This window comes from Pseudophryne corroboree, chromosome 1 (assembly GCF_028390025.1).
Source record: "Pseudophryne corroboree isolate aPseCor3 chromosome 1, aPseCor3.hap2, whole genome shotgun sequence".
In the NCBI taxonomy this organism is placed as follows: Eukaryota; Metazoa; Chordata; class Amphibia; order Anura; family Myobatrachidae; genus Pseudophryne; species Pseudophryne corroboree.
This window is the reverse complement of record NC_086444.1, coordinates 437,149,364-437,165,476: the sequence shown is the minus strand read 5'-3', so window position 1 is coordinate 437,165,476 and position 16,113 is coordinate 437,149,364. Positions and strand designations below refer to the sequence as shown.

At 43.1% G+C, this 16,113-nt stretch overlaps 1 protein-coding gene across 1 annotated transcript in view; it reads right to left on the bottom strand.

Annotated features, from left to right (window-relative positions):
- LOC134897660 (uncharacterized) overlaps nt 1–15,901 on the bottom strand; it is a 72,228-nt gene extending 56,327 nt beyond the window's left edge. The window contains exon 1 of the mRNA XM_063914031.1: nt 15,742–15,901. The gene's annotated coding sequence lies outside the window, so the exon portion shown is untranslated. The remainder of the gene's footprint in view (nt 1–15,741) is intronic.
- Between the last annotated feature and the right edge of the window lie 212 nt (nt 15,902–16,113).

Below are 16,113 nucleotides of genomic sequence, written 5' to 3'. Positions count from 1 at the left end.
TCTCAAAATTCGGCTATATTAGATCCCATACAACACTTAATTATTCTTTTAACAATAAGGTTCCTTACAAAATGGGATAATCTACATTGATTGAAATTATGATATCCAGACAATGGGCTAATTCATTATTATTTTATTTTTCATTTTTTTATTTTTTACTACTATAAAAATATGAATATATTAAAAATTATATAATGAATTAATAGTGGACAGGTCATCATAAAATACAGATGTTAACCATCATGAGGAAAGGAAATTTTCCTGAGGCTATTATGTCTCTGCAAATACAATATTATAATTAGCAATTAAAATATAATCAGAATATTGCATTTTATGTCTAAAAAATACTGATAGGTCACTGGACCTGTCAATCAAAATGATTGACGGATGAGGGACTGAGACAGGGGATATAGTTTCCTCAAACCCGGAAATCGGGTTTCCTATGACTAAGCAAATGCGAAACGATCGTTAGGGGATCGGATGCACTTACTATGTGACCTTTTAATACTTAGCCTAGCCACTGCTCAATTTATGTTGCCTACCTAGCAAGGGTGTTCTATTAATTAAATATTTGTGCCTTTAATCGTAGTTGCTGCCGCCGCGGGTCCTACTGTATGCACACCGTACGGGAGACGGCCGCCATAGGGCTGTAACACACACTCCGGTTTTTCCCGGATGGCAAAAAGCCGGACAAACTTTGTCTGGCTTTTTGCCATCCGGTAGAAACCGGCAGAGTCTGTCACACAGGACGGCTTTGAGCCGTGTGTGATGCTGTGCGCATGCGCAGCATCAGACACGGCTTCAGAAAAAACCGTTGTGTGTGAAAGCTCCCCTTCACACACACGGTTTACTGGCTCCAAAGACCGCCCGGCGGCCGCCCGGCCGCCGGACCTTCCAGTGGTGAGACCCGGCTGCAACCCGGCAGCCGGGCCGGGGCCGTGCAGTGTGAAGGGACCCTAGCCCTCACACTGTTAACTACAATGCCGGCACGGGAAAAAGCCGTCTGGCTTTTTCCCGGCCGGCAAAAGCCAGGTAGTGTGTTTCAGCACATACAGTACACCTAGCCACGCGGGTGGTCTCACACGGGAGCGCCGCGGTCAGCAGCTTCCCGCTGATACACACTGTGTGAGGGAGCCGAGGGTATTGCCGCACTGGGGTTTCTTAGTACAAGATCCCAGTGTGCCAGCCCCGTAAAACTAACACCTAATGCATGAGCGGCAAAACATTGAGGGGATATATTGTGGTCCCAGCTACATTGTGGATGCACCTGTATGTAGTGCATTATGTGTCATCAGAAATAAGGAAAATATATGTGCTATACACAACACTGAATAAACAACTGTCCTATTATGAACAAATACTGCATGATAAATGTGACATAGGGAAACAAAACACTACATATGTGTGTACGATTGATACGTGAATAATATATATGGGTGATTGTCAAATGAGCACCTCTATTATGATATCAAAGAAATAATTGTTCTATCAATGATAAATATTAGCTGTATGGTAAATGCTGGATAAAAATTCTACAATATACCACATGCGTGTACAATTGATGTCAAGTAGAACTGAGTATCTTTATTACGATATCAAAGAAATAACTATTATTGATAATAAACATTGGCTGTATGGTGAATGCACGATAAAAATTCCACAATATACCATGTGCAATTGATGTAGATATATGAATTATAAATACGACTCACAGCCATACAGAAAAGAGTACTATCAATGATACACACACATAATATGTGAAGAGAATAAGCCCCAATTGTTTATGAATTTTTTCTGTTAGACAGTAATAAGGGCAGCTTAAGGAGAGAATCAATATACACAAGTCACCATATAGCTAATCATCTAGGACAGTAGCACAGGGACATCATTCCCCCAAGCAGCAAATATATATACTCATAGTAGGCACTTTATATCATGGCCCACCATTAATAAAATAATACAGTGTATTTTAGTCAGTGATGCGCACACTGGAAACACGGAGTTAAAATTACAATAGTGGTGGTACTATTAAATTACATGTAGGAGCTGTTCACTCCCAGATACAAATGTATCATTGCAAGACACCTGGCAACTAATATTGTTACAAATACTGAAACACTGTTTAAAATACTGGAGACAGTGAAGAAATACATAATCACAGTGGCTAAGCTTTTTAATTCACTTTATGTAATTTTTTCACAATTATTCACAATTTAATTCACATGCACTATATTTCGCTCATGTTTTAGAGATTATATTAAAAATTATATTTTAGAATCTGTGGTCATCTATCATAATAGATATTTGACTTTAAGAAAGTATACTAGTCCGAGTGTGCCCACTACAGGGAATTTTCTTTCTTCTTTTGAGTTTCTATGTCTTATGTTGTCTGCTGGCTATGCCCTCTACAATGGTTGGTTAAGCCTTTGAGGTGGCTGGTCATACCCCTTAGGCACCCCTTGGGCCCCTACCAATACTTTCCCCTGGTGGGTCCTTCATGTCCCAGTCCGACACTGGATGTCTCCATGAACTTGCGTTCAGTCATTGACATGCTCCATGTCATCAGACTTTGAAATGCTCCATATACTGTAGTAAAAAAACAAGGTTATGAAGGGGGTGCATGATATCATGTTTGGTATCTTGTCAGTATATGTTTAAGCTTATCCAGTATCTCTCTTATCCCATGAAATCTTTTGTTAGCTACAAGATTCCTGACTATTTGTGCCATTAGGTGAGGACATCTTGGATATTCTAAAGTTACATGACATTTAGTGCATTGTTGGGTAAGATTTATGTTGTGTCAGTTTTTCCTCTCCTGCCCATATATACTAATTCCTCAAGGTTTATGGGGTTTTGTTTGCTTGCTATGAGTTTCTTCACCTTCTGCATATATATGAAATGGTATAGCACCTTTCTCCATTGGTGTTGTGTTGACAGGATGGGGGACACATGATTGTCCACTATCTCTATGACTTCCATTGTGTTGGTCTAGCAGTATTTTACCATTGTGTTCACCTCTTACTCTCAGTTCTCCGTGTTTTTTCTGAATTTGGTATCCCCATAGTGGACACAAGAATGGAAGGACCAATTCACAAGTTCTCATATCTGGGTATTGTAATAGAAATGCTTGCTGATGCCATCTTCAGATGAATAAGGTGGACAAAGTTGATGGTAGTTAAAGACATCAGAAGGAGGACATCCCGTTTCCTTGCATTTGTATCTATTGACTCCCAAGGAAGCACCACCATATCTCAGTCCGTACATGTGATTCTATGTTTAGCCCTGTGCAAATGAGAACCCTCCTTTTAGGAAGCCTGTTTATGGTTTTTAAGGTTTATATAGTGGCAGGTCTACAGTTATTGGGAAAGAGCCTGGTTTTGGCAGAAAAGAACAGCAAGCTTGGCAGCCATCATTAGGCTGATAACACCGTCACGGCAATCAGCAACAATGCGCTACCCGGTTAGGATTATCACTTACAGTGAATTTAAGAGGGCTTGAAAACCATGTTTGATTGGTGTACATAGGTTAAAATGCCACCGCCAATGCATTGTTTCTTGTTGGTACTTACTGCATACCTTCTTTTCTCTACCACTGCACATTTTCTGTGTTATCAATGAAAGATCTTTACAGCCAAAGTTGTTTCCTATGCTTATTTACTGTTATTAATAAGATGTACTAGTGAGAAGACAAGGGCTCACAATGGGTCCTCAAATATTTATGCTGATCAAGAGACTCTTGACCCTGAAAGAGAGGTTGAGTTGTAGGTAAAGGGTTAATATCAGTACCAGTGAGGGTTTAGTGGAAAGCCCCGAGCACACACATACTTCCTTGCCTGCAGACAGGTTTCATATACCAGCAAAAATAATTGACAAATTATGTGGTTTTAGTTCTCACACTACATAGCCACTAGTGCTCACACTACATAGCCACTAGCGCTAGCTAAGGTCACCAAAGTGTGATTTTTTTCAATCTGAACTAATTATTTAGTCTGTAACTAAGTAAAGATGAAGTAACCTCGATGAAAAGGAATGACTGAAATTTTTTTTCTTACTTTTCAATTGTTCATAGGGTCTTTAAAGTTAAACTATAAACTGGAATGCTGAGATAAGACACATGGTGCTTCCCCTTTTTACCACATCCCTATGACACCAGACATGACTTTTAAAATATATATTTCATGCAATATAACAGCATTAAAATCTATTAGATCATCGTCACTATAACACTAAATTGCATTTTTTTTTATTGTGAATGGAGCAACAAAACAATAAGTTACATAAGAGGAAAAGGTCTACAGTTATTACAAGAAGCAAATTATGGCAATTTTTTTTTTACCATAGACATATTTCATTACATTCAAAATGTATTAATGTCATCACAAGTGTTATAAATACTAAAAGTAATTACCCTTAAGATAGGCATGGTCAACACACTTCTTGGATAACTTGATACTTGATGTATTAATTGGATTATCTCCTAAACCCTATCTAGCCTCAAACCACTGAGTAAATGTAAAATATTTGTATAACTGTAATTTAATATCAATTGTTAATGAATCTTTATATCCCTCCCAAATCTGAAAGAATTTTGCCATATCAGCATCTTTATGTAAACCAATGGGCCAGCAACAGGGACTATGGGTCTACTTCAGACCTGATCATAGCAGGAAATTTGTTAGCAGATGGGCAAAACCATGGTGGTCATTCCGAGTTGATCGCTCACTGCCGTTTTTCACAGTGCAGCGATCAGGTGAAAAATCGGCATTTATGCGCATGCGCACGGTACGCAGCGCGCATGCGCTAAGTACTTTCACACAAAACTTTGTAGTTTTACCCAAGCTCGAGCAACGTTTTTCAGTCGCTCGAGTGTTCGTAGTGTGATTGACAGGAAGTGGGTGTTTCTGGGCTGCAACTCTGCGTTTTCAGGTAGTGTGCTAAAAAACGCAGGCATGCCAGGTAAAAACGCAGGAGTGGCTGGAGAAACGGGGGAGTGGCTGGGCGAACTCAGGGCGTGTTTGTGACGTCAAAGCATGAACTAAACTGACTGAAGTGATCGCAGTCTAGGAGTAGGTCTGGAGCCACTCAGAAACTGCATAATTTTTTTTCGGAGCAGCTCTGCTAATCTTTCGTTTGCACTTCTGCTAAGCTAAGATACACTCCCAGAGGGCGGCGGCTTATTGTTTGCACTGCTGCTAAAAGCAGCAAGCGAGCGATAAACTCGGAATGAGGGCCCATGTGCACCGCAGGTGAGGCAGATATAACATGTGCAGAGAGAGTTAAATTTGGGTGGGTTATATTGTTTCTGTGCAGGGTAAATACTGGCTGTTTTATTTTTAAACTGCAATTTATATTTCAGTTTGAACACACCCCACCCAAACCTAATGCTCTCTGAACATGTTATATCTGCCCACCTGCACTGTACATGGTTTTTCCAATCTGCTAACAAATTTGCTGCTACGATCAGGTCTGAATTAGGCCCTATGTAACTTCACCCACAACAACAGCTGTCATCCTTGACAAAGGCACGGAAGTGCCGAAACGCATTGGACGACACCCTCCTCCACATCACTGTTCCATGACAACAGGCATAGGCGGGCTCCCAATCCCAGCGTAAGATGCTCTCCATGGCTCAGCACAGATACAGCGGGAGATTGGTAAGGCACTGGTAACCAATGAAGAAGTGGACCAAACGGTAGGCAGGTGGCTCGGGGATCCAGCAGCGACAACAGAACACTACCTGGGCTGCACAAACTTCAGAATTCCTCAGCACCAGACCATTCAAGCCTTACTGTTAACTGAAGCTACTCATTGGGAAGGACTCTGCACCAGCACTGACTAATACAGCAGCCCTGAGTGGGCTCACAATACTAACCAGCAAATAAGGGTTAATATTGCCCACAAAGGCACGAGAATAGGTAGCCCCAAGTATCTCCTCACCCCCTTCCATTGGTTTTGCGCCCTTCACCCCCTGTCTGTTAATGCACCTGGCACTGTGACCAGTGTAATAGGGGCTAAGGATGCCTAAAATGGCTGCCAGAGCTGACTAATGGGGGGGGGGGGGGGGGGCACGAGGTGGTCCAGCACCAGTGTCAGCAAAAGCAAGGGGATGGGCGATCCTCATCCCCATTTGGCACCTAAGGTAGGAAGCTGACCAGTTGGGCAGCGCAGCAACAGGCGGAGGGGAGGATGCTGGCACAGTATATTTAAGGAGCAGCAGGAGGGCGGGGAGTCAGTACTCAACAGGAAAGGTTGCAGACACAGGATCAGGCTGCATGTCTTGCCCTCCTTCCTGGTGAACTTTAGAGGGGCCCAACTGGAACAAAGCATCCTGATGACACTCAGAGAGGAGCCTTTTCAAGACAAGTATTATATCTTTCACTTCTATGTTCCTGCCATCTGCTATGGTTCTTCTCTCTATTCTTTGCTCTTTCCTGTTTGTCTTTGATCTCTCCCTACTTCTTTTCACCCTGTGCTGCTGGTTTTCCGCTAGGGCCACCTTGTGCTTCTTCCTCCCTCCTTCTTGTTGAATGATAAGTTCAGCATTGTCCACTAGTATAGTAAGGAAACTAATGCATGTCCTTCTCTGTACACTTTCCTTATAGTTAGGGGTTTTCGTTACTTATAGAGATGCTAACTGGCAAATAAGATATTTAAAAGCTTAATCCAATAGGCAGGCACAAGGGATATTAGAAACAAGTTCCATGGTTAATTCTAGTTTTTTCTAGGGGCTCAACATTATAAGAACAAACAAATGGGAGCATGGCACAGTACAAAGCATTCGAGCTGTGGCATGGACTGAAGCTCCCCACCTGTACAGTCCAGCATTTGTCTCTACCATCATAAAATCACTGCTCTCACAGCTACAACACTTTGTCCTCCCCTCCTTAATTACTGAGGACATGTTCTGCATACCCCATCTTGGACTCTGCTTTTATCCCCTCTCCCCCGGCAGTTTGGTGGATAGAGTAGGGGGGAGCGCACACATTGCAGGAGACGAATAGATGCGCACGCCCCCACAGTGCTGCAATTGAGGGTCCAGCGAAGCTCCACCCTTTTTTCCAATGCTCCACATCCTTTTCTAAGGCCTTTCCTGAAGAGGACCTCTGCAAAGTTGGGAGGTATGTAATAGGGAGATGATACAGTGTAATACAGATCAGTCTTTTCATTGCTGTGTGTGCAGACATGACTGTATTAGGTTTAATAGTATATAACAGGCAGAATTTTTCAGTTCAGGGATCATAGTGATTTCAGTGTACGATGGGCAATAGTGACATATAATGCGGTTCAGCCGGGATCGGTATGAAATACCTCCAATCAAAATCCCGACGTTCAAAATCCCGACACCAATTGACTGATGGTCAAAATCCCGACAAGGTCAAAATCCCGACATGGACAAAATACCGACATTTAAAATACCGACAAGGTCAAAATACCGACATGTAAAATGCCGACAGGTCAAAATACCGACATGCAATTTTTTTGTTTTTTTTGTGTATGTCGACATGAGTCAACATGGACACCATATAAAGTGTACCGCGTCACCGCTGCGCTCGGCACACTGTTATATTCCCCCTCCAGGTCCACTGGGATGGTAAAGTATGCACAAGTCGGTTTCAATTAAAAAAATCATGAAAAACTCATGTCGGTATTTTGACCTGTCCGCATTGTACATGTCGGTATTTTGACCTTGTCGGTATTTTAAATGTCGGTATTTTGTCCATGTCAGGATTTTGACCTTGTCGGGATTTTGACCATCGGTCAATTGGTGTCGGGATTTTGAACGTCGGGATTTTGATTGGAGGTAAACTGACTGCATCCCGTTCAGCCATTTCTATGGATGTGTGTGTATATTGCAGCTTACAATGTATAAGGGTGGTACAATATACTGTATAAAGCAGATCTAGTAGTATAAGGGGCAGCACAATACAGATCAGTGCTTCCATTGCTATAGATATGTTACATGGCATGTATAATAGTAATATGAAGATTCCCAGTAAGTAAGGCCACTGGACCTGAATCGAATTGCCCCTTTGACAGAGGACTACACAGAGTACATTAGATGATATGTGTCTGTAATGGTATGGAAGAAAGAAGTTGAATTAATATTCTCTCTTGTATTCATTGGTTGCGGAGGAGTTATTGTACAGGTTTGCTATGTACCTATATGACTCAATTTTTATCTTCCCCCTCCCCCATTTAATCACTTATTCTAGCACTGACCAATGAAAGTCTGCTTTATTAGTTTGCAGGACATTGTGGTAAAGGCCACATCACTTATTTGCTCGCACCATGGGGGTCATTCCGAGTTGATCGCTCGCTAGCAGTTTTTAGCAGCCGTGCAAACGCTATGCCGCCTCCCACTGGGAGTGTATTTTAGCTTAGCAGAAGTGCAAACGAAAGGATCGCAGAGCGGCTACAAAATAATTTTGTGCAGTTTCAGAGTAGCTTCAGACCTACTCAGCGCTTGCGATCACTTCAGACTGTTCAGTTCCTGTTTTGACGTCACGAACACGCCCTGCATTCACCCAGCCACGCCTGCGTTTTTTCTGCCACGCCTGTGTTTTTCCGAGCACTCCCTGAAAACGGTCAGTTGACACCCAGAAACACCCACTTCCTGTCAATCACTCTGCGGCCAGCAGTGCGACTGAAATGCTTCGCTAGACCTTGTGTGAAACTACATCGGCTGTTGTGAAAGTACATCGTGCGTGCGCATTTGCGCCACATACGCATGCGCAGAAGTGCCTTTTATTTGCATTATCACTGCGCAGCGAACAATTTCAGCTAGCGATCAACTCGGAATGACCACCCATGTGGCTATAGTGTCTCCGAGGCAAGTGCAGTGGGCTCACTATGGAGTAACATACCAGAGGAAATGCGGTTGAGTGGGCGGTCTGCATATGGATCGAGTGTGTAGGAGCAAAATTGTACAGTCCACGCCACGCACAGCTGGACTTCATCAGCAGAGCTCCGCCTTCTTTCAACTACTTTCAGTACATCACAAGCAGCAGCAATAAAGGCTGTCAGCACATCCAGCAACGCAGAGACAATTACGTCTACAGCTGATGCCATGTCAAGCAAATCAGGACAATCTTGCATGCAATGGGCAGCTCAGCCTGCGGGGCCTGGTTGCATGCCTTCATGTAAACACACAAGAACGGTGAGAGAAATGTCAGTATTGTAGGAGTAAGTGTGGCTCAAATAGGTAAGGTTTGTAGCACAAAGATATTGTTGGTAGATACAAGCACACAGGCTGCCTAAAATCACAGCCCCTATAATTCACACATAATTGCATAGCGTGGAAAAGTTGTTCGTTTAACATGGAACAATAGCAAATTGATGTGTGATGGATATTATTTGGGGAGTAGTTTAATTTTAAGGAGCAGTTAAAGGCTCTGGAATCACTCTTAGGGGTGCCTGGAAGTGAAATTTTAATTGTAGGTGGAATACATAGGAGGTGAGGTAGAAGCAGGGCGTATACGTCCAGGAGCTCAGTTGGAGTATCTTTACGTTACACCTTTATAGCGCAGGCACAAGGTAGCACTCACTTGAATGCATGCACTGTCAGCAGTTTCAGGGGAACATATCTTGGAACTGACCAGAGAGACAGGGAAGCGAAACACGTCCGGGGATGCAGAACGTCATAGCTGATGCACTTTCCCATCAGAAATGGGTAACATTTAGGGCGGAAGCACCTCTAGCGAGTAACACAGGCCATACTGGCCCATGTCATCTTGGGCATATAGTGGAGCCAATCGAAGGGATATGCTGGTGAAATCCCTGGAGCCAAGGACTTGGGCAGCCTATGAGGTGGCTTGGGAACGATTGAGACAATTCCAGGCATGGGTGGGCCAGGGCAGAGGCTAAAGCCCTGGACCCCTGCGAGCCAGTCAACATTGGCAGGCCGAGGGAGCAGATGAGAGTGGCACAGCAGGTGTGTTGCAATGATCATGAGGCGATTCTATTTAATGCTGTGTTTATCATTTAATTTTAAGGGGCTTTCAGGATTGGGGAACTTGTATCAGATTTGCGAATGGGGTACTGTTCGAGGACTCGGTTCTCTGTAGAATATACAGGTCAAAAACCGACCAGGTGGGTAGGGGCAGGTGGGTCTAGCTTAAAAAGCAGGCTGGTCCATCGGTCTGTCCATTGGTGGCGTTACAGAGTTATGTGAAGGTCAAGCCACGAGGGGGCATCCATTTTCTGATACATGATAATAAATCTGCTTTAACAAAATATCGGTTTACTGGGGGCTTAAAAAAGTCTGTTGCTGAAACACGAGTAAAGTTGGGATGCAGTCTTTCAGAATAGGCGCCGCTACATCGGTACTGAGGAGGCGGGTGCGGTAGTGGATATTATACTCAGCCCCTCCACAGACAGAGGGGGTGGTTAACAAGTATGGATTATGGGTCACTCTTTCATCTACCGGGTAGGGGCCGCTGACAGGCCATACGGGGGAACCCTCCTGGGCTTGGCACAGGAAAAATGGGCAATGAGCTGATTTTGAGCCAGGAGATGGTCATAGTTGAGAAAAGCTGTGCTCAAGGCAGAGGGAATGGCTAGTTAGGCACCAGATGTAGTAGTCTGAATCTGGGAGGCAATGACCTCAGTAAGGTAAAGACAATGGACATAATCAGGTGGATGAGGGAGGAGATGGAATGGTTGAGAGGGCGGTGGAGCAAAGGGCACATTGTTTAGTCTAGTATAATCCCAAAGTTGGCCTGTTAGGGGTTAGGGCAGGGGCCAGAATGGACAGGGCCAGGATGAAAGTGAATGCAGCCATGAGGAAACTGATCGCCGCTACAGGGAGTAGCATCATTAGGTGCATGGAGTTTACGGAAAAATGCCAGGGTTTATACGAGTAGTAGGAGTAATGGCATTCACCTATCTGAGGTGGAGTTGGACTTGTTCAACAATGCTGTGCAGGAGGTGTTGGGGAGAGTTTGTTTTTAGACGGCAGGTCGCAAGGTGGGGCTTTGGTCCCCAATGGGCTGCAGACCTCGTGTGGCGTAGGGATAGTGTAAAGAAAAGCATGGTATGGAATGTTACATAAGGGGATGGCAGGTGGCCAGGCATATTTACCAGGCTGCATGCCCGGCTCCAACTTGGGACAGTTAGGCCACATGGGCTGCATGCCAGTTGAAAGTGGTATGCACACTGGGTCATGATCCCCAGGTGGGGCTGTTGTTGCGTGCCTGGTAGGTTGGGTCGAATACGTCCCACCCACTTAGTATGGAGGAGGGGGGTGGTATGTGGCGCATCCACAAGTTTGGGCCGAGCATGCCTCCACCCATATTTAGAGGGGGGAGCGGGATGCACTGTGCCCAAAAGGTTGGGCCAAGCACGCATCCACCCATAGGTAGAAGGGGGAGCGAGATTTGACGTGCCCATATGGTTGGGTCAGACACGTCCCACCCAATTTGTGCGAATATGATTAACAAATTGTGGAGAGAGCCTTGCTCACCAATTCTTTCCTTGCCCTGCGATTTAGGGTGTGGTGTAATGGTGTGTTTCCAATAAAACTGTGACTGATTTTGCCCAGTGGTATTGTGGGTTATTTGGGGGCAAGTGCTTTGATTCAGGGTCACTGGATGGTTGGCCTCTCCCCCATAAAGAGGGAGTGCTGTGGGAGCACAGACAAGGATTTGTGTATCTAAGGTTGCATAAAAATCTGTCCTTTTTCAAATGCCACCGTGGCTTGGTTTCTCTCTTTTCACACCATTTGGGACAAACATAGACATATTTACTATTATCAGAGCACAATTGCCTATCCATTAATACCCAACACCTAATCCTCCGACCTACCCTGCAGCACTATATCAACCCTTCATATTAGCATTTTTATTTAGCATAGTCTCCACCCAATCCATTCTAAACACATATTAGAGGGTCGCTAATAATCCACATGTGTAAAATGCTTTTATGCGCCACTGCTGATACTATACATAATAGTTTCCGGCTGTCGTATGACAGTCTAATTGAAGATTGTATAATTCCCAGGGATCAATCCTATTACCCACGAAGGGTGTGATGTGCCATTACGGCGGCATTTAAACACTGGCAACGGCAACGGATCTACAGTTTTAAGTTAGGAAAATTAACTCCACCATTCGAAGACGGTTGTTGTAATTTCAATAGACTCATTCTTGATTTCTTGTTTGCCAAATAAATGTATTAAAGGCATTATATATAAAGTTCTGATGCTAATAATAAAATCGGTAACATTTGCAGCGGGTAAAACAATATTACAAATTTAATCATTTTAATCAGATGTAAAAATAGATTATATATGGGGTATGCTCACTGTCTACCCCATCTATGTCACCCCTCTCTGTCTGCCCCTCCCCTTTAGAATGTAAGCTCTCACGAGCAGGGCCCTCTACCCTCATGTGCATTCCTTTTCTTAAACCATCTTCTACTCCATACTCCTTTCGATGGCACCAGATCCCTTGGTTTTCTGCCACCCTAATTTCAATCCCGTCTGCTGATACAGATATGTTTATGTACCCTGTACTTGTCCTATATTGTCTTCAACTGTAAGTCACTTTTTTCTTGTTTTGCTTATGCCTATTTGTTTATATACTCTGTATCTGGGCGCTGCGGATCCCTTGTGACACCATACAAATATAGGATTCCACCTGGTAAATTCTCTGATCACTTTCTGGATAATACCAGGTAATAAGATTATAGAAATCCTGAATTTTCTTTGGAAGATATATGCCCAAGAATTTGTGTTTTAATGTGCTGCTACTGTATATACAGCACTAGACCTGGTATACAGAGTTGGAATGGGTCTACAATTCGTCCCCAGCATTTTTTCAGTATGACCTTGCAGCATGTCCCATTTAAGCCGAGTAGAGCACCGGAAAACCAAACTGCTTGGCCAGGCCTTAGATGGCTGGGACCAGGGGTGTAACTAGAGGTCCGAGCTCCCCTGGCAAAGTAAAGGACAGGCGCCCCCCCATTTTGAAATAGGGAAGGCGCGTGTGTCATTAAAAGGGGTGTTGCCACTCAATAGTACCCCAATTCAAATTACACCACACAGAAGTGTCCCTTACACAGCACAGTAATGTCCATTATTCAGGTTATGCTAAACAGTATATATACACACACACAGCATCATTCCAGCACTGTGGCAATCCACCAATACCCTGGTGCCTTCCTTAGGTGTGTATAAAATTCTATATATATATATATATATATGTACTTATATCCACATGCATATACAATGATGGTTCCATACCTCCCAACACGACCCTCTCCAGGAGGGACAGAATGCTCTGCTTCTGGACTTCCTACCTAATGTATGATTGCCATCACCTGTGGGAAAACACCTTTCTTATCTATTAACCTGTTCAGCACATATAAGAATTAAAAGAAAAGTCCAGGAGCAGAGCGATGTGTCCCTCCTGGAGAGGGTCATATTGGGAGGTATGTGGTTCCCCCGTTGCTGGGGGAGACAGAAGCGGCACTCCAGAAGAAGGGGCGTGCAAGCCCCGAAACTTGACTTATTCACTAAGTCTCTGGAGTGCCGCTACTGTCTCCCCCCAACGGGGGAACCATCATTGTATACACCTCACACTGAGGGCACCGGAGCATCTATTTTGTTGAGTGTAGTTCCAGTCTGAATGTTTTTTGATATTATATACACAATACACACACATATATGCATATATACACATACACAGTATATATATATACACACACACACACACACACACACACACACACACACACACACACACACACACACACATATATATACACACACACACACACATATTTATATTATTCTTGCACTTTTGAAGGCAGCAGCTGAACCCCTCTATATAAATTATAGATGTTACTACAGTGCTGATTGGTTGCCATGGGCAACTTCTCCACTGGCTCACTTCTCCACTCTTATCACTGCTTAGTAAATGTCCCCCTTAGTTTGTTCATTGAAGAATTCTTGAATCAACTTCACAGCAAAATCAGGAAATAAAAAAACAACATGATCATTACATTCTAACATTTTGTCTTTCCCTGCTTTTCAGTTTTATTTCTCTAGCACAGAGGTTCTCAAACTTGGTCCTCGTGGGCCCACACAGTGCATGTTTTGCAGGTAACCCAGCAGGTGCACAGGTGTATTAATTACTCACTGACACATTTTAAAAGGTCCACAGGTGGAGCTAATTATTTCACTTGCTATTCTGTGAGGAGACCTGCAAAACATGCACTGTGTGGGCCCACGAGGACCGAGTTTGAGAACCTCTGCTCTAGCACTTTCCTTGTCTGCCACTGCAGTTTATACATATCTCTCCTACTGCCATTTGTGCTGTCACTTCTCATGTATTTCCTTCTAAGTACTCTGATAAAATGAGATAATGAGGCAACAGCTTCCTTTACCTCTGTGCGCCTCTGAGTACAGAACACACTAGTAATGATGGTTAATAAAGACTTTGCCAGTTGGCACTTTAAGTGGTACGTAGAGAAATGATCATTAAGGAACATCACTGACTGTAGTTCGTGTCATACAAAAGTATGTATGTCATATATTAAGGCTGGGGAATCCGGACCTTTCAGAATACATAAGAAAACAATTATTATAATCTACATGACTGTGATCAGGTTTGATCAGGTGTGTTCAAAATAACGGGCATTTAGCACCAAGTGTAAAGCCACAATAGTAATAGGGTATCTGAGTACATCTTATGAGGCAGTAATGACTATGGGGGTCATTTCGAGTTGATAGCTCGCTGGCTAGTATTAGCAGCCGTGCAAACGCTATGCCGCCGCCCACTGGAGAGTGTATTTTAGCTTAGCAGAAGTGCGAACGCATGTGCAGCCGAGCTCTGCAAAAACAGTTTGTGCAGTTTCTGAGTAGCTCTGAACCTACTCAGCGCTTGCGATCACTTCAGCCTATACGTGTCTGGATTTGACGTCATACACCTGCTCAGCGAACAACCAGCCACGCCTGTGTTTTTTCAGACACGCCTGCGTTTTTGCAAACCCTCCCTAAAAACAGTCAGTTGACACCCAGAAATGCCCCCTTTCTGTCAATCTTCTTGCGGCCGTCAGTGTGACTGAAAACTTTGGTAGAACCTGAGCACAACCACAAAGGGCTTTGTACCCGTACGACATGCGTGTGCATTGCGGGGCATGCGCATGCGCAGAATGCCATTTTTTTAGTCTGATCGCTGCGCTGCGAACAACGACAGCTAGCGATCAACTCAGAATGACCCCCTAAATCTCACTATTCACTATAGGAATTTGTGCTTCTTTCCTTCTCTTCCTATGTTAACGATGTTCACCATTTTCTAATGACCTCAGCACTATGCATGGTAAGAGATATGTTGGATATGACTGACAGACATAAAATAAATATGAGAACTGGTAAATAACACAATGAGCTGCTTTGGAAAACTAACTATGACAATATAAGGATACAATTATTACATAGTTTACATGGAACATATAGTTTGTGTGGTAATGAATATGTAAAATGAAAATACTGTTAAATATTCTTGTTGGTCATGGAACATACTGTAACTGCCATTATTTTATGAGACGTTCTTTCAAAATAACCATCTTTTTCCTTCCTGATATTGGCTATTTAGAACAAAAAATAGTATAAAATCTATATTTAGATAATATAGCACAATACTATAAAGCAAAAAAAAAAAAAAAAAAAACAACATAAAAAGGAAAACAGTACACAATCAATTAATAAGATATTAAAAACATATAACTTTATCTTACTCACGTGTGTGAATGGTGTCCTCAGAGCTGTTATATCAGGTATGTATTACTGTTAGTTAGTTCCCTATGTCTTCAACCTTTGTCTAGACCACAGATATCTGTAAAGCTAGGAACGCTTGCTTCAGATGTATTTCTATCTGTGACTTAGTTCAGTATGCAAGCTCATCGTCTTTGTGTAGTGAGTTATGAGAGTGTGATCAGCTGAGAGCTTGTGGAAATGGGGCATAGAATTATAATGTAGGAGGGTTGGCTCATCTTTCAGCAGCTTTCACTTTCATGTTAATGAAAAATATGCTTTATTTACAATCACCTAAATATATGAGAAGAATTAATTCTGCACAAGGCCAATTTTCAATTAATATGGGAACGTAGTAGT